Here is a 21,188-nt window from a genome sequence, read left to right on the forward strand (position 1 = left end):
AATGTTTGCGTTTCAAAGACTCGCCATCCGATCCGCTCACGTCTCTCGCGATGTGAGAAAGGCGCGTACGAGAGGATCCGAAAAAAAAAAGAAAAAAAAAAGCCACGAGCGTACGTGCGCTAGTTCCGAGACCTTCCGTTGGTTTCCGCTTTCGATGGGGAACACGACACCCCGTAATCCTGTGCCCGTCACACAAGTCACGTATCAACCTTCCGGATTGTTGAACTCCATTGCAGTGTGAAAGACAAGAATCGGAATTGAATGGGTCCCGATGGTTGCGGCGCCTTGCCGACGCCGCGTGGAAGTATGCGCTGCAGCTGGACAGAGCGCTCGTGCTGCTTTAGCGTTAAATTTAGGTGAACTTGTTTATTGTTTGCCTAAGGAGAAGGCATATCTATTTGGCGAGAGTTGTCTTTTTTCTCTTTCGCTCTTCTGTTGATTTTTGATCGTATTGAAGATAGAAATCGCTTAACCGTGCTGCGCCATATTTATTGCCTGAAGTTTGAATATCAAGCACGAAATATAAATTGAAGTCTTTAGGGAAGGTAATGATCGTATTCCACGCGCGCTTTGTGAGCTTCGAAGTGTTTGTAAGATCACCGACTTTACTCTATGTACGTGCCGCAAACTTACGCGAACTGCGTACCTTACGCAAACTACGTAACGTTTTTTTTTTTTTCCTCCATCTACCACAGCTTCATCTCCGCCTTTCTGATTTCTTTTTCTGTCACTTATTACCTGCAGACGTTTTTTCTTATCGCTGCGGCATTTCGAATAAAACAGAGTTAATATTCTTCGCTTAGACTTCAAGTGTGGCGCAGTGAAAGATGAGTTTGGGGTTTTTCAAACAGCTGGAAAACAAGAGCAACATTGAGAAGAAAACTCGGCTGCGTGTGTGGGCGAAGTGGCGGATCTGCTGAGGTGTGTACATGTGCCGCTAGACGCCTAAATATTGCACCTTTGAGTGACTGTTTTATGGGGAACGAACGTTTACGCCAAGTTGTTCCGCGAGGAATAAAATGTTGTAGCGACAGAACCTTTAAACTTTGCTGTTTAGGCACGAAACGGATGTTTTCCGTAGACGGATGTGCTTAAATCGTAAATACGCCGATATTGAAAAGACATTGTGATGATGTTGATATCCCTCTGAGATTATACTAGCCTCATGTGCAGTTTCTTTAACATATATTCATATATGTATGAATATATATATTTCCAATATATTGCACAAATATTCCTTTCATAGGCTCACTTAAATCCAGCGGGAGTTTCTATAAGGCATGGCCTACGATTCAGAGCCTAAATTGCCTTTGTAAACCTGTCGTCTCCCGCCTCTTTAAACGTGCCACATGAGGGAGAGAGAAAGATGTCGCAAATTTAAGAGCACAATCTTAGGCGTAATCCCGATTATTTGGCAAGATGGCACGTATACTCCGCGGCCCGTCCTTTCGAATTATGTAAACCGGTGATTCGTTGTAGCCGACACCGTTCTGACGAACTAGTCACCGGCTGTATTCGTAAGAAATATAGGCACGAGCAAGGAAACAAACGCAAGTCTGTTCGAAAGTCACAACTGGACTTTGGAGGGCAAGTCTACCTGTCATAAGGTGCCTCCAAGTCAGCGCCACCTTCCGAAGGGGAAGCATGGTGTGGACTCACCCTAACCTGCCCGGGACACTTTGCTGCGGAATGTCAGCTAGGCAATCGGTCTCGTCGAAATGTTGGCAGCGGCCTGACACTAGAGAGCTTTAGCATAGCCGGTATTCGGGTAAATGCAAGCGGACTGGGCGTTTTAACCGATGAGCGGAGTTGCAAGCGTGAACGGCTTGCGCGGTGCAACCACCTGGTGACACAGAGCCAATATTGCAGTAACGAAGTTTATTATATTTCGCCATTGGGCAAAGTTTCGGCAGCGGCGTGATCGTGTTGCTGCCGAAACTTCAGATCAGCAAAGTAAAATATACTTTGTCTCTGCAATATTAGCTGTGTTTGTCTGCGGAAGCTCGGCGCTGCCGGGTGGCTGCACCGTGCAGGCTGTTCACGTTTGCGCCTCCGCTCATCCTGTAAAACGCCCAGTCCGCTTGCGTTTATCCGAATACCGGACACGCTAGAACTCTCTGCTATGCACTCGTGCTCGCATATGTAGCCCTTGCGAGGCAGCTGCATACCTTTCTGTTTTCTTCGGTCTACCACGCGGTATTAGTGTTGCAGAATATTTCTTTCTTTTTTGAGGAGGCTCCCCGACCGCTGAGTTCAGAAAACAAAAGGTATTTGCTGGAAAGACCGGACGATGAGGCATTGGATGGCAGAGCTGGAAGGAGGTTTAAGGAAAAGCTTACGTAACGGTACGCTTTTTTTATTTATCTGTACCAGCAGTGATACCAGTTGTGTATCTGAACCCCACAAAGTCCAACGTATTATTTTGGCACGCTGAGTTTGATGCCGCGAAATGCCGATTTAATCGCAGGAAAACTTAGCGCCATACTCATAGTAGCGTTTCTGGCACGCGGGAGCGAACCTTCATTTGTGGATAGCTCACCAAACCAATTAGTAAATAAATAATTACTGCCCTAATTATCTGTTAGCTAAGGTAACTTGTGTATATGGAGTTGGATTGGTGTTGGAGGCGACGTATGTGCTTTCCATGGCGAGAAGTAAAGGTAATCAAGTTCTGATTTTCTTTGATGTAGAATGATGCTTCAAGAACATGCACGTCACATCGGATTTAAAGGCGCGCCTGCCTTTTGTGCACTCGTCGCTGTACGTGGGAGCTTCTCGACAGCTAGCTAGGTTTGTGTGTAGGAATATCTGGCAATCTGTAAACTCTACAATTAGTGAAATCCTGCGGGAGCAGAATGGAAAGGGGGAGAGGGAGGAAGGGGGAGAAGATCATCATCATCATCATCATCAGCCTGGTTACGCCCACTGCAGGGCAAAGGCCTCTCCCATACTTCTCCAACTACCCCGGTCATGTACTAATTGTGGCCATGTTGTCCGTGCAAACTTCTTAATCTCATCCGCCCACCTAACTTTCTGCCGCCATCGGTTATCTTCCCTCCTCTTAGATGTCCTGCCCATGCCCATTTCTTTTTCTTCATTTCAACTAAGATATCATTAACTCGCGTTTGTTCCCTCACCCAATCTGCTCTTTTCTTATCCCTTAACGTTACACCTATCATTCTTCTTTCCATAGCTCGTTGCGTTGTCCTCAATTTAAGTAGAACCCTTTTCGTAAGCCTCCAGGTTTCTGCCCCGTACGTGAGTACTGGTAAGACACAGCTGTTACATACTTTTCTCTTGAGGGATAATGGCAACCTGCTGTTCATGATCTGGAATGCCTGCCAGACGCACCCCAGCCCAATCTTATTCTTCTGATTAATTCATTCTCATGGTCTGGATCCGCAGTCACTACCTGTCCTAAGTAGATGTATTCCCTTACCACTTCCAGTGCCTCGCTACCTATTGTAAACTGCTGTTCTCTTCCGAGACTGTTAAACATTACTTTAGTTTTCTGCAGATTAATTTTTAGACCCACCCTTCGGCTTTGCCTCTCCAGGTAGGTCAGTGAGCATGCATTGCAGTTGGTCCCCTGAGTTACTAAGCAAGGCAATATCATCAGCTAATCTCAAGTTACTAAGGTATTCTCCATTAACTCTTATCCCCAATTCTTCCCAATCCAGGTCTCTGAATACCTCTTGTAAACACGCTGTGAATAGCATTGGAGAGATCGTATCTCCCTGCCTGACGCCTTTCTTTATTGGGATTTTGTTGCTTTCTCTATGGAGGACTACGGTGGCTGTGGAGCCGCTATAGATACTTTAAGTATTTTTACATGCGGCTCGTCTACACCCTGATTCCGCAATGCCTCCATGACTGCTGAGCTTTCGACTCAATCGAACGCTTTCTCGTAATCAATGAAAGCTATATATAAGGGTTGATTATATTCCGCACATTTCTCTATCACCTGATTGATAGTGTGAATATGGTCTATTGTTGAGTAGCCTTTACGGAATCCTGCTTGGACCTTTCGTTGACGGAAGTCTAAGGTGTTCCTGATTCTATTTGCAATTACGTTAGTAAACACTTTGCAGGCAACGGACAGTAAGCTGATCGGTCTATAATTTTTCAAGTCTTTGGCGTCCCCTTTCTTATGGATTAGGATTATGTTAGCGTTTTTCCAATATTCCGGTACGCTCGAAGTCATGAGGCATTGCGTAATAGGGTGGCCAGTTTTTCTGGAACAATCTGCCCACCATCCTTCAACAAATATTCTGTTACCTGATCCTCCCCAGCTGCCTTCCCCCTTTGCATAGCTCCCAAGGCTTTCTTTACTTCTTCCGGCGTTACTTGTGGGATTTCAAATTCCTCTAAACTATTCTCTCTTCCATTATCGTCGTGGGTGCCACTGGTACTGTATGGATCTCTATAGAACTCCTCAGCCACTTGAACGATCTCATCCATATTAGTAATGATATTGCCGGCTTTGTCTCTTAACGCATACATCTGATTCTTGCCTATTCCTAGTTTCTTCTTCACTACCTTTAGGCTTCCTCCGTTCCTGAGAGCATGTTCATTTCTATCCATATTATGCTTCCTTATGTCAGCTGTCTTACGCTTGTTGATTAACTTGGAAAGTTCTGCCAGTTCTATTCTAGCTGTAGGGTTATAGGCTTTCATACATTGGCGTTTCTTGATCAGATCTTTCGTCTCCTACGATAGCTTACTGGTATCCTGTCTAACGGAGTTGCCACCGACTTCTATTGCAGACTCCTTAATGATGCCCATAAGATTGTCGTTCATTGCTTCAACACCAAAGTCCTCTTCCTGTGTTAAAGCCGAATACCTGTTCTGACGCTTGATCCAGAATTCCTCTATTTTCCCTTTACTGCTAACTCATTGATCGGCTTCTTATGTACCAGTTTCTTCCGCTCCCTCCTCAAGTTTAGGCTAATTCGAGTTCTTACTATCCTATGGTCACTGCAGCGCACCTTGCCGAGCACTTCTATATCTTGTATGATGCCAGGGTTAGCGCAGATTATAAAGTCTATTTCATTTCTAGTCTCGTCATTCGGGCTCCTCCACGTCCACTTTCGGCTATCCTGCTTGCGGAAGAAGGTATTCATTATCCTCATCTTATTCTGTTCTGCAAAGTCTACTAATAACTCTCCCCTGCTATTCCTAGTGCCTATGCCATATTCCCCCACTGTCTTGTCTCCAGCCTGCTTCTTGCCTACCTTGGCATTGAAGTCGCCCATCAGTATAGTGTATTTCGTTTTCACTCTACCCATCGCCGATTCCACGTCTTCATAGAAGCTTTCGACTTCCTGGTCATCATGACTGGATGTAGGGGCGTAGAGCTGTACAACCTTCATATTGTTCCTCTTATTAAGTTTCACAACAAGACCTGCCACCCTCTCGTTAATGCTATAGAATTCCTGTATGTTACCGGCTATATTCTTATTAATCAGGAATCCGACTCCTAGTTCTCGTCTCTCCGCTAAGCCCCGGTAGCGCAGGACGTGCCCGCTATGTAGCACTGCATATGCTTCATTTGTCCTCCTAACTTCACTGAGCGCTATTATATCCCATTTAGTGCCCTCTAATTTCTCCATTAGCACTGCTAGACTCGCCTCACTAGATAACGTTCTAGCGTTAAACGTTGCCAGGTTCAGATTCCCATGGCGGCCTGTCCGTGGAGAAGATAGCACTCGCCTTTTTGTTGTTTTCTTTTTTTGTTTTTGAAAGCTATTCCTCATTGCATGTCTTTTGAGGGATACGTAGGCACTTGAACAACTGCGATTTAACTTTAACTGCAGCACACCGAGCAACAACAAACTAGGAACAGCAAATACGGGCAAGCAACACACTGTTTCTAGACCATAGTGACTTTTTCAGCCACTTAGCTGTAGCCACGTTGACCTGCTTTAAGAACTCGTAAAACTTGCTCGAGGCGAGTTTGCATCCTTCACCATCGAAATACCTGCAACGGAAGGTACACAGACCGACTTAGGATACACTTTCACAAGCGGAACTAATATTCCGTTAAACTTGATGGCGCATTCGTAAAATTTAAATACAGACCCAAATTCGTAAACCTTTCGAAAATTCGAAAACGTTGGCAGGTGCTTGGCGTGTGTGTAGGTGAGTGGCACGTAAATGGGGAGACGCTGTTAAGGGAGTTTCGATGAGAATATCTGTTACGCTAGGTCAGTTTCAGTGGGTTGTGGCGTCGTTTTAGGCTGTATACATGGCGTCCGGAACTTCGTTTCAGAGCCCGAACTGCAGTGGTAGTGTCGCGCACGTTGGTTAACGCGACGACGCGGGTCGAAATTTAAGCGTCGCATTTTAAGCCGCCAAGTCACTTTGCCCTTCCCGACCTTGCTTTGTTGTTGCTTTTGTTCATCGTTTTATTCATCTGTTTCCATTGGCTGGTTACTTTGAATACTCGATGCTCAGAGACATTGGATGTGAAGTTTGAAGTCGATCTTTTTTTTTTCTTTTGGGGGGGGGGGGACGCGTTCATTGCGTAAATACGTTCCGCTGAATTTCAGGCTTCTAAAATGTGTTTTATATTGAACTACTGTTGAATAGCATTTAGGGGAATCCATTTATTCAATTTCCGCCTGTAAGCGGGCGACGTGGCCATTTATATTTACACAGTATATCGTTTTCTTTTTATTAATTTTTTTACTACAGAGCGGAAGTGTTTGTTGGACGCGAGGTGCATGTTTGCGGGCTTGAACTCATGTAAGCGGCGTTCGTATTAGAAATTCTGAGGCCGAATCCAAGCATGTTTTCGTTCGTAAGTGATATTTGCCATCGACTGGCCGCCTTTGCCAATAACGTGTGCAGTGTCGTGCAGTGTTGGCTGGTATTTACTCTCAAAAATAATTTTAGCGTAGGAGCGTTTTGTGAACATGGGCTCTGGTGCCTCGGACCTCGACGACTGTTGTGTTAAGGAAAATAGGCGTGCGACCAGAAACGGAAAGGCAAGCGACAAGTGCTACAGCTGTAATATGCGGGCAAAATGTTCAACAGTAAGTAATGTTGACGGATCCAATAGGTAATATTCTATGGTTCAGTTTGTAACGAAGAAGCTGAGTTGGGTCAGGTCATGTGAGAGTTCAGAACCGATAACCTGTCCACCACTCACAGAGTAACAGACTTGGTGTGCATATGTACCAAGGAGATCTAGACGCAGTCTATAGTGGCACATAATTAGGTTAGGGGAAGTAGTCAAACGTTGGAAGCTTGCAGGCATATAGTCGGTATACTGTTTACGCAAGAGTGCAGTAAACACGGTTCTATGGCAAAGACCCTTGCCCTGCAGGTTATTAATTTAGGCTGGTGGTTATTATTGCAGCACTTTTAATTATTGTTACACAAATTTGTCAAACGGCCGGTCTTTGCAGTCATGTTGGAACCTCGGTCTGCGCCATGTTCTTATTTTGATTGTTCCTTCTTTTGAAAGACGCAGCGCCTGTTCAAAGCCCCAGCACTGCGCCTTCTGTGTAAAGTGGGGCTGGGTATGCGTCCTGTTTGTTCAGTGCGCCCGAATATAGGCGGATTCGTGCTGGTCTTGTCTCACTTTCTTTTCTTTCCGACACTGGTACGTTGCCCCCTCTCTGCGCATGTGTTTTACCTTCTTTGTACCCGTATATATAATATTTTCTAGAAGCTGTGCTTAAAGGCTGGGCGATTCGTCTTTCCTTAAGTACGCTCAAAAGGGTTCCGGGCTCCCCGGCTACGCATCTAACCTTTTTCTCCGCTAAAATATAAGTGAAAAATTAGTCTTTTTCTGGCTGAACGTTCAAATGCAAATCACGGGTGATTAGAGATGCCGCAATGGGTAACTCCAGATTATTTTTCGACCGCCACTCCAGCTTTTTTTAGCTGGCTCGAATACAGAGTTGGCTTGAGTGCAAAGAGTTGTCAGCAAGCACACTTTACGAAATGTGCCTTGCTGGTAAACATTCGATTGATTGATTGATTGATTGATTGATTGATTGATTGATTGATTGATTGATTGATTGATTGATTGATTGATTGAGTGATCGATTGGTCGATTGATTGATTGAGTGATTGAATGGTCCATTGATTGATTGATTGATTGATTGAGTTGGCTTGGTTTAACTTACTAGCAGAGTACTCTAAATTAATTTTTACCACTTGAGGTTCCTTAACGTGCACCGAAAGCACGGTTAACGGAAGCGTTTTCCCATTCCGCCTCCATAGAAACGCGGCCAGGATTCGAACCCCTCGACCTCACGCTCAGCAGCAGAACTCCCGTAGCCACTTATGCATCCACTGCACGAACTTCATCCGTTGCCGGAAACCTTTCGATCACTCTCGCGCACACAAATGGCCTAGAGTTCGAAGTCCGTCGTTTTCTTCGGTAACCCTGTGCCACCTACCATCGGCCCGTGCCACTCACCTGATGGAAAACAGTCGTCGTCGCGTCAAGTCAGCCGCTGTGGCTACGGAGGAAGCGTGCGCCGCGCAGGCGTTGAGGGTAGAGCGCCGTGCGCACCCCGAGAAGAGCGCTGTGCCGGTGTGTCCCGGTCGCGGGACGGTGGCCGAGTGCGCGGGGTCCGCGCTCCGGGTCTTTTGAGCCCGCGCGGGAGCGGGCGGGCTCGCGCGCGCCTGGATCCGCTTGGAGAGAGAGTGAAAGCCCGCGCGAGAACCTGGGAGGAGAGTGGAAACGGGAAAAAGGCTGCGCTCTCGCTGGCCGCCTGGTTGTCTTGGAGAAGTGCGGAGGCAGAGAGAAAGAGAGAGAGAGGAGGGAAAAGAGATTGAGAGGCGTGGCGTTTGTGCCTGTTGCTCGAATTTGATCACGTGTCTGCCCTTTCTGCAGCGTAGATTTCTTGGCGAATCACTGTGAAAAAATCATGATCAGACTATATACTGATAGCAGGTAACGGCATTTTGTGTGATGGCGTGCTGGGAAACTTCCCTTTAAATCCAACTTTAAAGGACGAAAGAGTTTGTTCCACATTCCGTAGAATGTGTGCTTAACGGCGCCATGATGAACTTTTCAGTGCATGCAAGTCGTTCGCGCACCTCTCTGTGATGTATTCTCGACGTCGCATGTAGACGTAAAGTTCGAGGCGCTCTCCTCTTGCGCCTCGAAACACGAAACCGCATCAGGACGTAACGATTGTAAATGACCTTTCTCACCGTAGCAGTTCAGAAAGTCAGCGTTAATTCTCCACTTGAGTATCAGTATCCTCACCTTCGCGTTCCTTCTGTCTCGCCGCTCGTGAGTCGCGACCTTATACACCCACGCACTTGTGAGGCGTTGCGAACGCAACACCACTGCTCTACCTTCCGAAGAGCGCCATCACGTGTAGCTGCTGATGACGTAACCCCTCTGTCAAAGGAGGATATGCTCTCGGAGGAGTCGCATGACATCTCTTTTTCGACCGCTTGCAAGGTAACTGGCCAAGTTGTTGCCTAGTTTTGGCATTTGTGAAGGTCAAAGATATGTGTAGCGGCGCCAGCAACACTTGATTGACTCGTTAATTCTACCTCGGATAATTCGCCTTTTCGCCTAATTCGAATGCGCTGGGAAATTCTGGCGAGAAACCATGCATTAGCTATGGCAAAAAAAAAAAGAAGCTGTTAGTTCGAAGGCGAAAGCGTGTTTATTCTGTTAATTTGACTTCGCCGGCCTTCCCTCGTACATCGCCGCGGTTGCTAATGCTTAAAAACACACGAAATCCAGCAAATGGTGCTGTTGCTTCTCTAGGCGTGAAGACCTTTTGTCGTACTTTTGCTTTCAGTCCGACGCTGAGGCAGCGTTTAAACATGTCGGCACTCGTCTCCGCATGACGATTGAGTCGCAAGGACCAAGAGCAAGGACCAGAGAGAACAGAAACTAGTGTCGGTTATAGAAAAATTATCCGAATGTTGTAATCTTGCCGTCGTTTGTGAATTCGCCATTCCGGATAATTCGATCAAATCTTGCGGTCTCGGAAGGGTCGAATTAACGGCAGTCGACTCTGGCGCTGCGCTTGTTCCAGCTATACACTGTAAAATAATTTACACCCTTAAAAGTGAAAAGAGGTGTAAATGTGTATATAACTCACACCCTTAGGGTGTCAGTTATATAAGTCACACCCTAAGGGTGTGAGTTAGACACATTTACACCGTTTCTCACTTTTATGGATGTAAATTATTTTACAGTGTACGTTGGGAAAGATGGGTAAATATACGCCGATTTGTCTGATAATTGTGGCTTCGGACGTTCTGTAGGCGTTATTTATCACGCTGTTGCTTCATAGATTTCTAAGCAATAGTAGTTTTCCAAACGCACGAAGGCAATAATTTTTTGCACGGATACATAGTATTTGAGTTGTCGCCTTTCCAATGCAATAATTTGCCCGAAAGACTAATCTGCAAACTCACAAAGCCGTTTTGAGCCAGAAGGATTAAGTGTAGGCAAATCTATACGTACTCACCATCATTCCCACTCTCGGTTAACCACTACACCTACAGCTCCAGTAGACATTAGCGCCGTAGTTTGCTCTAGTGGTGTTTATAGGAAACTCTAGTGGCGTTATAGGGAACTGGACCTGGATGAACAATTCTGGGCTGTCCAGCAGGCTCACGACGTGGCCGTGAGGCTTGGCCTTCCGGTCCCGACGTGGGAGCGGCCCGCTTAGTGGTTAGTTATCACTACTTCCAGGACCAAATAAAGTTTTCCACCATGTTATTGAACATGATCTCAATAGTCCTCACATCGAACATCTATTCCTCGAATTAATTCCCAATCGTAAACGGAAAGAATGCATCTTCCTTCTGAACATTTACAATAGCCCCAAGGATAAAGCAAGGTGTCGCTTCCTCACCCTCTTTAAGAAGGCTCTTCACGTAGCTGGAACGCACCCCCTACTCATTGGCGGTGATTTCAACCTCGCCCACACAGGCTGGGGCTACGTTCGCACGGAAGCTGCAGCTCGCAACCTCTGGCAAGATTACCACGACTTAGGCCTTACGCTCATCACGGATCCCTCCTTTCCTACACGCCTCGGTACTTCCACTACCCGGGACTCTACCCCCGACCTCACCTTCATCAAACATGTCAACAATGCACACTGGACCAATACCCAGCAAGACCTGGGCAGCGACCATTATATCCTTGCTCTCTCTTTACCCCAACTCGCTGCCGCCCCTGCCCCCACTAAAGAATTCACCATTACCGACTGGGATGTTTTTCGAAAAATACGCATAGGTTCTACCTCAGCAGAAGGCATTACCGACATTAACACCTGGATGCAAGCGCTACGCACTGATGTTCAAACGGCCACTCGGGTGGTAACTACAGATGCCTCAGTTGAACGCATGGATAGCCGCCTCGCCCATCTTCTGGAGGCTAAAGCCTCCATCCTAGCTCGATGGAAGGGGCAGCGCCTAAACCGTCGCCTCAGAAGTAAGATTTCCAAACTGAACACAGCCATCGAGGAGCATTGTCAAACCCTCAGCCGGCAACAATGGACTGAGCTGTGTAACACGGTGGATGGACAACTTCATCGCCCTTCCTCGTGGAAACTCCTCAAACATCTGCTTGATGGTATCGGCTGCAGAAGCCCCTTTATGCGGAGACCCTTAAGCAAGGTCCACAACAGGTGCTTGACTACCTCTGCACCAGATATATCTCCAGGGGACAAGTCAGTCCACACAGCAATTACATCGGTAGCCCCAACCCTACACTAGACGTCGATTTCAGCGTATCTGAAATACATGCCGCTCTACGCAAGCTTAACGGTCGTTCTGCTCCAGGGCCAGACGGGGTCACTAACAAAAGCCTTCGCAATCTCGATGACGAGTCCGTGTCCCATCTGACTGACTACATCAACGATTGCTGGCGCAGTGGTGCCCTTCCAGCCGCCTGGAAGACTGCCAACGTTATCCTAATCCCAAAGCCTGGCAAACCATCTAGCCTCAATAACTTAAGGCCCATCTCCCTCACTTCATGCGTAGGCAAGGTGATGGAACACGCCTTCTTAGCACGCATCAACAGTCACCTCGAGGACAACTCTCTCTATCCCCACACCATCATTGGATTTCGCCCTCACCTTTCTACTCAAGACGCTATGTTGCAGCTCAAACATCAAGTGCTAAACAATCGTTCCCGTAACATGAAAGCCATTCTCGGACTCGACCTCACTCAAGCCTTTGATAACATTTCCCATGCAGCTATCCTTGACCAGGTCTCCAACCTCCACCTGGGAGAGCGAGCCTACAATTACATCCGTGACTTTCTCTCCAATCGCACGGCTACCCTCTCGGCCGGGGATTTACGATCAGACCAGCTTCCCCTTGGCAGCAAAGGCACCCCGCAAGGTTCAGTTATCTCTCCGATGCTCTTTAACTTAGTCATGATTGGCCTTGCCAAGCAACTACAGCAAGTCGACAATATCAACCATACCATCTACGCCGACGACATCACCATCTGGTCGTACCGAGGCAGTGATGGTCAAGTGGAATCAGCCCTCCAAACGGCGATTGACACGGTTGAAGCCTATCTCCAAGGGACCGGACTGCGCTGTTCGCCGGCTAAATCGGAGCTTCTGCTATACAAGCCCATTCAGCGAGGTCGCCCTCCCAAACACCAATCTGATCACCGACCCTGTGACGCCATCACCCTACGCCTTCAAGATGGCAGTCCTATCCCACACGTCCCTAGAATCCGGGTTCTCGGTCTCACCATCTCTACCAACGGCTCCAACGCCTTGGCTCTCAACAAGATCTGTGCCCAATCTCAAAACACCCTACGACTTCTTAAACGTATATCTAACCGACGCGGAGGACTCAAAGAAGAAAGCCTTCTCCGACTCGTCCAATCCTGTCATATGCCACATTACCCACGTTGCTGCGTACCTCAACTGGTACCGGGCTGAGCAAAACAAGCTCGACACCCTCATACGAGGGGTCTACAAGCAAGCACTTGGTCTCACACATTGCACCAGCACTGAACTCTTCAACCAACTGGGAGTTCACAACAACCTTTCCGAACTCATTGAAGCCCAACAGCGCTCTCAGCTTGAACGGCTCACCCTTACTGAAACGGGGCGCTTTATTCTGTCCACGCTTGGCTTCACCTACCATCAGCAACAGGGCCCCAAACAACCGATCCCGAACGACATCCGTAGCTGGATCTACATAGACCCTATCCCTAGAAATATGCACCCTGAATATAACAGGGCCCGGCGCCAAGCTCGGGCCGGAGCTATCATAAAAGCCCTTGCCCACGTACCTGGCGTCATATTTGTTGATGCAGCCCAATACTCCCATGGCACACGATTTGTGGCCGTCGCCACACGCGATGGAGTCCTACACCACGCCTGCAGCGTCACTACCCCCACTGCGGAGACGGCTGAAGAAGTGGCAATCGCCCTGGCCACTTTAGATCCCACCTGTCACACCATAGTGTGTGACTCTCGCTCAGCCGTTACTAACTTCAGCAAAGGCCGTATTTCTCCCCAAGCTCTTCGCATCCTCTGCCAGGCACCACACTCTAAAGACAGCATAATCTCCCTAACATGGATCCCGGCCCATGCCGGCCCTGTCCGCCCACACCTCCCCAATCTCAACGAGGTCACCCACTCCATTGCGCGAGGCCTAGTCAACCGCGCCGGAGTCACTGGAGATGAGTTGGGCACCAGGGACAGTCTGACAACTTATAACGATCTCGTTAACGCATTTTACCTCAGTCGCCGAATCTTCCCCCCGCCTCACCCAAAGTTCAGCCGGGCGCAGGCTACCACCCTGCGTCTACTACAAACAAACACGTACCCTTCACCCGCCCGCCTCAACCTTATATTTCCGGACGTCTACACTACCCCCAACTGCCGGTGCTGTGGAATTCACCCGGCTACACTTCCGCATATGCTATGGGAGTGCCCAGCACAGTACACCCAGACTAACACCATGACTCTCTCGTCGAGGTTGCATGAGGCTCTGCGGAGCTCCGCCCTTGACGACCAAACCTGGGCGACCCAGCACGCCCGCGAGGCGGCGGCGAGGCAAGCCCTCGACGTCCCTTCGTGGGAGGCTTAGGCCCGGCCATCATAAAGTGCTGGTTCCACAATAAAAGTTTATTCCTCCTCCTCCCTCCATCCATCCATCCGTGGTCGGCGAGGAACCGACGCTTCAGCTGATCGACGCCGCGGCTTTCGCGCGATTTGCATCAGTTCACCTCAAACCATTAATCTGAATGCTCATTCGTGTTCTTTGTTCCTACAGCTCGTACCTTTAGTGTGCGGGGCCCGCAGCGATCGACTCTGCGTTTTCCGCAAGTGTTGCAGCGGAAACTGCGAAACAGATGTTTTCGTGAGGCAAGCGGGGGCAAGTGTAGAGCGTGTTACGCATGCGGCCGCACTGTACGCGTAGGTGTCTTGACACGCGGTGCTCCGTTGATGCAGATTGAGGCGCTCGCTAATTGGTTTCTTGGGCGCGTGTCTTCGGCGGAGCGTTACCAAATGCGCTGACAAATTTGGACGTTTGTTTGTTTTGCGGTGTGGCCAAAGCGAAGTTAGTCGTATATAAGTTATACTTTGACTTGTCTCACTGGCTACGCTGATAAAGGGATCGTACTCCTTAATATGACCGGCGGTTTTCGAGGCTACGTTCTAACTTCTTAACGAGATAGGTTTCTTGGAATCCGTTCGCTCTTGTGGAATCTTGTGGGTGTATTGAGAATGGTAAGCTTGTTTTGCAACAAGCCGGAGCATTAAGAGTGGTCGAGTTTCCCTGTTAAACTTACAGGGTAACGTCTCGAAATAGCGGGCCGTATGCAGGCACCATGAATAGGAGCGTTATGAGATTAGCAATTTCGCCCGCTTCTCGTTTCCGTCTTTGCCTCTGCTTTTGCTAGCATGGACCCATGCTGCAGCGTTGCGCCGTAGCATCACAGTTATCGCGCGCTACAGTTAACGAAAATGAAGGTAACAATTTCAAAACGGAAATGGCACTGTTTAGTTCGTTTCCCGCATATATGTAATGCGGGCGTCTTGTATACGAATCACCCACAACGTGTGCGATCCTAACTTGCCGGGGTTTCTCTGATGGGCACGCGATATTGTTTCGCTTGTATATACGAAGTGTCGCTTTTATTATGCGCAGAGTATTAACAATCGCGGATTATTCTACGGGAATGAGTCATAGTGCATGTTGTTTAGAGTCTTGTGAAGAAACCGCCAATTATTTTTTTTTACTCGCTGACACTGAATTAAATACAGGCAATTAGCTGGCGTTTTAATCGTTGATCAAATTGTCAACGTGTTAGCTGTTAACTAGGGCGTTGTAGAGAATCTTTAAAGACGTAAAAATTAAATGTTTCCAACAAGATAGACATCGCGATAACAGCACGCGTCTCCTGTCAACAACGCGCAAACAGCTCGCTGCGTTTGTTGCATATCAAAATCAAGGAAACGCGCTGCTCTTGAACTGTTCAAAGTTACCCAAGGCGGCGTCACAGAGGTTCGTTGAAGAGCGGTACTTACCAAGCCGCACTTGCCCAGTGGCCCAAGTTGGTAACATGATTATGGCTTCTAGCGCGAAGTGAAACACGGACACAGAAAGGAGCAGACAGGACGAGCGCTATTTTAGCGCTCGTCCTGTCTGCTCCTTTCTGTGTCCGTGTTTCACTTCGCGCTAGAAGCCATAATCATGTTACCGTACCAACTCGCCCAACTGTCTATCCTATTGCCCAAGTTGGTGTCTGAGAGGTTCATTGAAGAGCGGTACATAGCCGATGCCGCATACCAAGTGACCCGGATTGGTATTACGGCTGGTTTCGATCTCTTTTTCCCTTAGCACAGCAGCCGGATGCTCTAAATACTGGACCAAGTACAACCCAGTGACCCAAGTGAAAGAGGTTCATTGAGGAGCGGCACATACACGTCAAACTCAGCAGTGACCGAGAGCGCACAGACCGACCGTAGGTCAGGTTTGGTGGGGTAAGGTAAGATAGGTGGGTAGGTAGGTGTAGGTGGGTATAGGTGTAGGTTTAGGTAGGCAGGTAGGTATCGTTGGAAAGGTCCAGTAGAAACCAAACTAGGATTTTTCTACTCTGACAACGTGGCGTGCAAGACAGCAGCAACAGCAGCAGCGGAAAAGTCGGAGGAAGAGTCGAAAGAAAACTTCGCTTTAAATCAGTTAATTAGCGCACCCTCTTAGAATTGCCCTGCAGGGGTAGTGCTCTGCAAAACTATCTCAGCCCGCTGCAGGTGCTCCGATCGACCCGCGGTGGTGGCGCCCTTCAAAGAACCAGCGTGGACGACAGCGCTAACCGACCATGAACTCTCTTCGGAGAACTGGAGACTACGGCAGCAGGGCTGGCCATATTTGGCGCCCCGTGTATTGTTGATTGATTTTCCGGGTCTTCATGGTCTCTCTCTGCAGCAAGAAGAGCTTCCCTAACAAAAGGGTGCTTTGCGGTACGTTTTCCTCGGCCCCCAGGATTCGTCACAGTCTGCTGACACTCGTGGCGACTACAGGAGAAAGGCAGCTCTGGAATTTAGAGGCGCAGGACAATGGACAACCGGCGGGCACGCTGCGGGGGTCAGCTCGGGGAACCAACGCGCCTTTCAAGACTCAAGATAATGGACAACCGGTGGGTCGACTGCGTTGACGTTTGACGCTGCGAATCGGCGGTGAACTGCCGTTTCCCTCACCTAGGGATCTAGGGAACACGGAGTGCTTATAAGCGGCTGTTGTCGGCTGCTAGGATGTGCTCGTCATCGTGCTCGTGCTCGTGAGCTGTGTGCTGGGTGTGTTTGGAGCTGTGTGCTCGTTTGCTGTACGTTTCGTGTTGCGTGCTCCATTTGGGAAGCCACGCTAGGCTGTCGAATGTCTCTTGTTTAAAATGTAAATACTGTAAACAAACCCTGTACGCCTAGTTCCTCCCAAGTTCCTCTCTACGACCTTCAACCCTTACAAATGGTGGCAGCGGCGAGATCGTGCGACAACTCCTACAACTGGTAACAGCGGTGGGATCGTCCGACAACTCTGACAACCCCTATAGTGCTTCACACGCGCAGTACTGTTGGTTGCGTGGGTATTGATCCCTGCTGAGTTTGACGAGCACCGATAAGTAGGGGTGGGCTAATATTCGAAACTTGGAAAACGAATCGAATGTTACAAACTATCCGTATTCGAAATGGAACTATTTAGTATTCTTGAATATCCGAAATAAAGTATCGCTAATTATCAGAAATTAAACAACGACAAAAGCTTTTTTTAAGCAATGCAGAAACAAAATGTGTATTGCAAGTTTTCTATTCGGCATCGCTCTGGAAGCGTACATGCTAACCGGCGGTTTTTATTGTATTCTACCAGTTAATGCTTTTGCTACTCTAGTCATGTAGCAGTTTTATCTTTTACGCTAGAACTAGTGATGTCATTCTTGCAACGGGGCTTTTTATTTGTGTCTATAGCACAAAAGTCCTCTAGCGACATTTTTTTTTTTTTTTTGACAACCTCTGGTCTTTTTCCCGAAACCAGTTAGTGCTGTTAGAGAGCTAGTCATACAGCAGCGATTCATTCTTGGAAACCTTGTCTAACCATCCTGTAAAGATGTTGAGAGGCTGTATGAAAATTCGTGATCCTCTATTTAATACTGATTCATTGTCTCCGATATTTAGTTATGTTTTCATAGCTGTCTTTTGTCTCTGATAGTTAGCTGCATCTGTCAGTACAAGCGTGGTACTCAATTGTACCGAAATAAATATTCCTGCTGCAAATATACCTGCGTCTGCGTTTGACTTCGATATTCGATACTTACTATACTTATTCGATTCCTATTCGAAAAAGTTGATATGCGGCCACCTTCAGCGATAGATTATTAAAATCCATTGTGGACGAGTGATGGTTGAACCCGGCTTCCGTGTCGCGAGTGCGTGTAGTGGCCTTGAACGTGCACAGGCCTGATGCAGGCTGCGTGCACGTGCGAGCTCGTGTCTTTTGACGAACGCGTTACCTGGACAATGGCAGCGGAAGCTGTGGTGTTCATTGTTGACAGAACAGTTCTGTCAACGCCGACCGCGAAAGTTTCGCCTGGTTCTGCGCGAGATGATACACTCACGCGTGCCTCCTGAGCGGTGTGTTTGTTTTGTGGGCACAAACTATAGGGGCATCCCCGGCGACTCGGGGGCGATTTCTTTTTACTTTTGCTGTCCACCGGTCACGTGCACTTCACCGAGCGCAAACTATACTTCTTTCGAAAAGCGCGGCGGGCATCAAACGGGCGCCCCAGCTTCCCGTTGTCCGGAAGCACGCGAGCTCCCCTGTGAACCCGGGTTTGTTTGTTTGTTTACGATCTCTGAATACGCTCGGTGGGACACTGCAGCTTGCCGATAGGCTGTGCACTTAGGAATGGGTGTCCATCCTGCGCGCGCGTCCGTGAGTGGGCCGTCCCATTTTGACCGGGAGCTCTGCAAACAGGCGTTGCCGACGGCAATGTGTGGAATAGTGATGAACCACGAGACCGCTTATGTGCTCTTCTAGCTACCGTTCTAGCGGCTCGCTGCCAGCTTCGAAGACATGTAGTGGCTGGGAATAAGGGGCCGGGCCATGCAAACGACATCTTAACATGTTTGTCTCCATGTTTGCGCATACGTTACGCAGATAAATCCGCGTCAGCTGAAAGTATGCGTGCATTATGGCGCTATTAGGCGGTAATATCGCCAAGCCCGTCTACTCATCAGCGAACGTATAAGCAACTCGTCGATTGCGGTGCTTCAATATTTGGGGCGTCCTTGTTAAGGTCACGTATTGTCCATGCATTGGTTAACTGATACCCAGAATTCAGAAAGCATTATCTTGAACTCATAGCGGCGGACAGCTGCTTCTGATGGGCGCTCTATTTTTAGTGCGGGCTTCCAAGCCTTAATTCTGTATTGTCTGATCAGGGATGGATAATTAAGAACCTTCGGAGATCACTGAATAGCCATAGTTTTTTTCTGTTTTAATGCTCTTGCAGGAGACGCATTGGCATCATGAATATTACCCGCTACTGCTTTTTTTTTTTTTTAGGAAAACAGTACATAGCAAAGAAAGGCCATCTCAAGTGAAACGAGCAAACAAGACACATAGGCGCATAACAAAGATGGGTGGTCTCGAGCAAACACACAAACAAACGAGATAGAGTAATAAAGCAACACGAAAGTAAATGTCGGAACGCGCTAACGCATATTTCACATAAAGCTCGAACTATCCCATTGTGTGTCACAATACACCGAATTTGCACAGCAGGTAATCTCAATCAAGATTACGGAGCTGTCGCTTGCAGTTCACTTGTATTTCAAAGAAGCGAAGTGTACAATGCAATATATACAAGGTTAGATTGCAACAGGATCCAGATCTAGAAATACTTCGCAGAAACCTTAAACTGCTGCACAGGGATATTTCCGCAAGGCATACATCAGGCAGTACATGTTATGCCGCTTTAGTAATTAACCGCCATTTGCTTCCAAATCATTTAAGGTGCTGACTGCAAGTTCTAGTAGTTAAATAATTGGATACGGCCCCAATATGCTTCCAGTAAGAATGGCTCTTTTGTCCAGAGTGCGCAATTTATCTTTTTTTTTTCTTTCGATGTAGAGGATGAATGCGCTCACTATCTTCTGATTCCGAGCAAGAGCACATGGCACCACCGATTCGGCTTATTATATGTAAAATGCACTTTTTGTGTGCAGTGACAATAGGCGTATTACTCGGTGTATTACTGTTTCGACAGAACGGCTGCCCATTACTAGAATATTGAATTGTATTTTTGGTTCAATGCGATATAGAATCGACTTCCAACTACCGTTTTCAAAGCAACTATCTTTCGACACTCGGACAGATATTTGACGCAAATTGATGCATGCGTCGCTTTACGAGAGTGGTATTGGTATGCCTCATTTCCAGCAATCGCCATGTGTACTAAACTGTCAGTGACAGTGTTGCCTTGGATGCCACAGTGACTACGAATCGACTAAGATCTCATGGCGAACGTCTATCGCTTTTGTATGCATCTCTTGTACTTCATATATTATAGAGCGTGATCATTTTGACCGCCTCCTGACTAAAAGTCTACGTATGTAATGTGTCTTGGAGTACCGCGTGCAATGAAAGGTGCTTCAGCAATTGCAGAGGCACGCCAGTCTTCCAAAGAAGGTTGCGTTCACAGCACCGTTGTTTTAAAGCAGTAGTTTTCTTTGCCTATTTTTCCCACTTTTCCGTTGGCCAGTTTCTGGTCTTCTATGGCCAACTTGGGACACTAGGTGTCACTTGTTGCATTAGAATTGTTTGTTTTAATTCGGTAGAACTCATCGTACAGTGACTGTGAATGGTGACGCGTTTAGCAGTGAAGCAATATGGCGACACAACTTATTTTCACCGTCGGAACGAGTTATGTATGGATTCCTATTTCGTGCTTCCATACGAACACTCGGTGCCATCAAGCGGCCGCCGTCGCCATGAGGGTCGCGCGTGGCCTTCGAAATGCGTGGCGCGCCGCTGAGTGCGCATGCTGAGAAACGCGTCATACGGCAATTAACCGGGCTCTCCTCGCTCGCTTTTTTCTAGACGCGCTGCGCCGTCTAGTGGCTATGCCGAGAACTCCGCGCGTCGCCTCCGAGACTAGAAGCGTGGCGCGCCGGTGGCTGCGAACGCTGAGAGTCGTTCGTGTTGTCCACTTCTATTGTGTCTCTTGTGTCCTGTCTGCACGCCTCACCTTTTTGCGTAAGGAGAATCCTTCCCTCGCTGGCGGCACACACTCCGTGAGCCAAGTTGGCGAGAAGTTCATTGAAGAGCGGCGCATACCCATGTCACAGCGTGCTTAAGCGTTGGCGTGAAAGACTGCGCACACCTCTGCTACATGCCTAGTGACTCAAATTGGCATCAAAGAGGTTCATCGATGACCAGCACTGACCGAGTGGCACATATACAGTGCTCCAAGTCGGCGTCAAATAGTTTTATTGAAAAGCGGTACCTACGCAGTCCCGAAGATACAGGCACCTAGGTCGGCGTGAAGGAGGCTCGTTGTAGAGTAGCAGGCACACATTGCCGCATACTTAGGGGCCCAAGTTGTTCCGGCGGTTGGTTTCGAACCCTGTTCCTTCAGCACAGCCACTCGATACGCTTCCCGTTCGACCATGGACTACTCAGTGACACAGCTAGGTGGGAAAACGTTTAGAGAC

At 48.0% G+C, this 21,188-nt stretch overlaps 2 protein-coding genes across 3 annotated transcripts in view; one reads left to right on the forward strand and one right to left on the reverse strand.

The window, feature by feature from the left end:
• Nucleotides 1-8,599, reverse strand: part of LOC126531151 (uncharacterized) — a 49,452-nt gene extending 40,853 nt beyond the window's left edge. The window contains exon 1 of the mRNA XM_050178567.2: nt 8,435-8,599. The gene's annotated coding sequence lies outside the window, so the exon portion shown is untranslated. The remainder of the gene's footprint in view (nt 1-8,434) is intronic.
• Nucleotides 1-21,188, forward strand: part of LOC126531152 (uncharacterized) — a 143,940-nt gene that overhangs the window by 62,044 nt on the left and 60,708 nt on the right. The gene's annotated exons all lie outside the window — the stretch shown is intronic.

Source organism: Dermacentor andersoni, chromosome 5 (genome assembly GCF_023375885.2).
Source record: "Dermacentor andersoni chromosome 5, qqDerAnde1_hic_scaffold, whole genome shotgun sequence".
In the NCBI taxonomy this organism is placed as follows: domain Eukaryota; kingdom Metazoa; phylum Arthropoda; class Arachnida; order Ixodida; family Ixodidae; genus Dermacentor; species Dermacentor andersoni.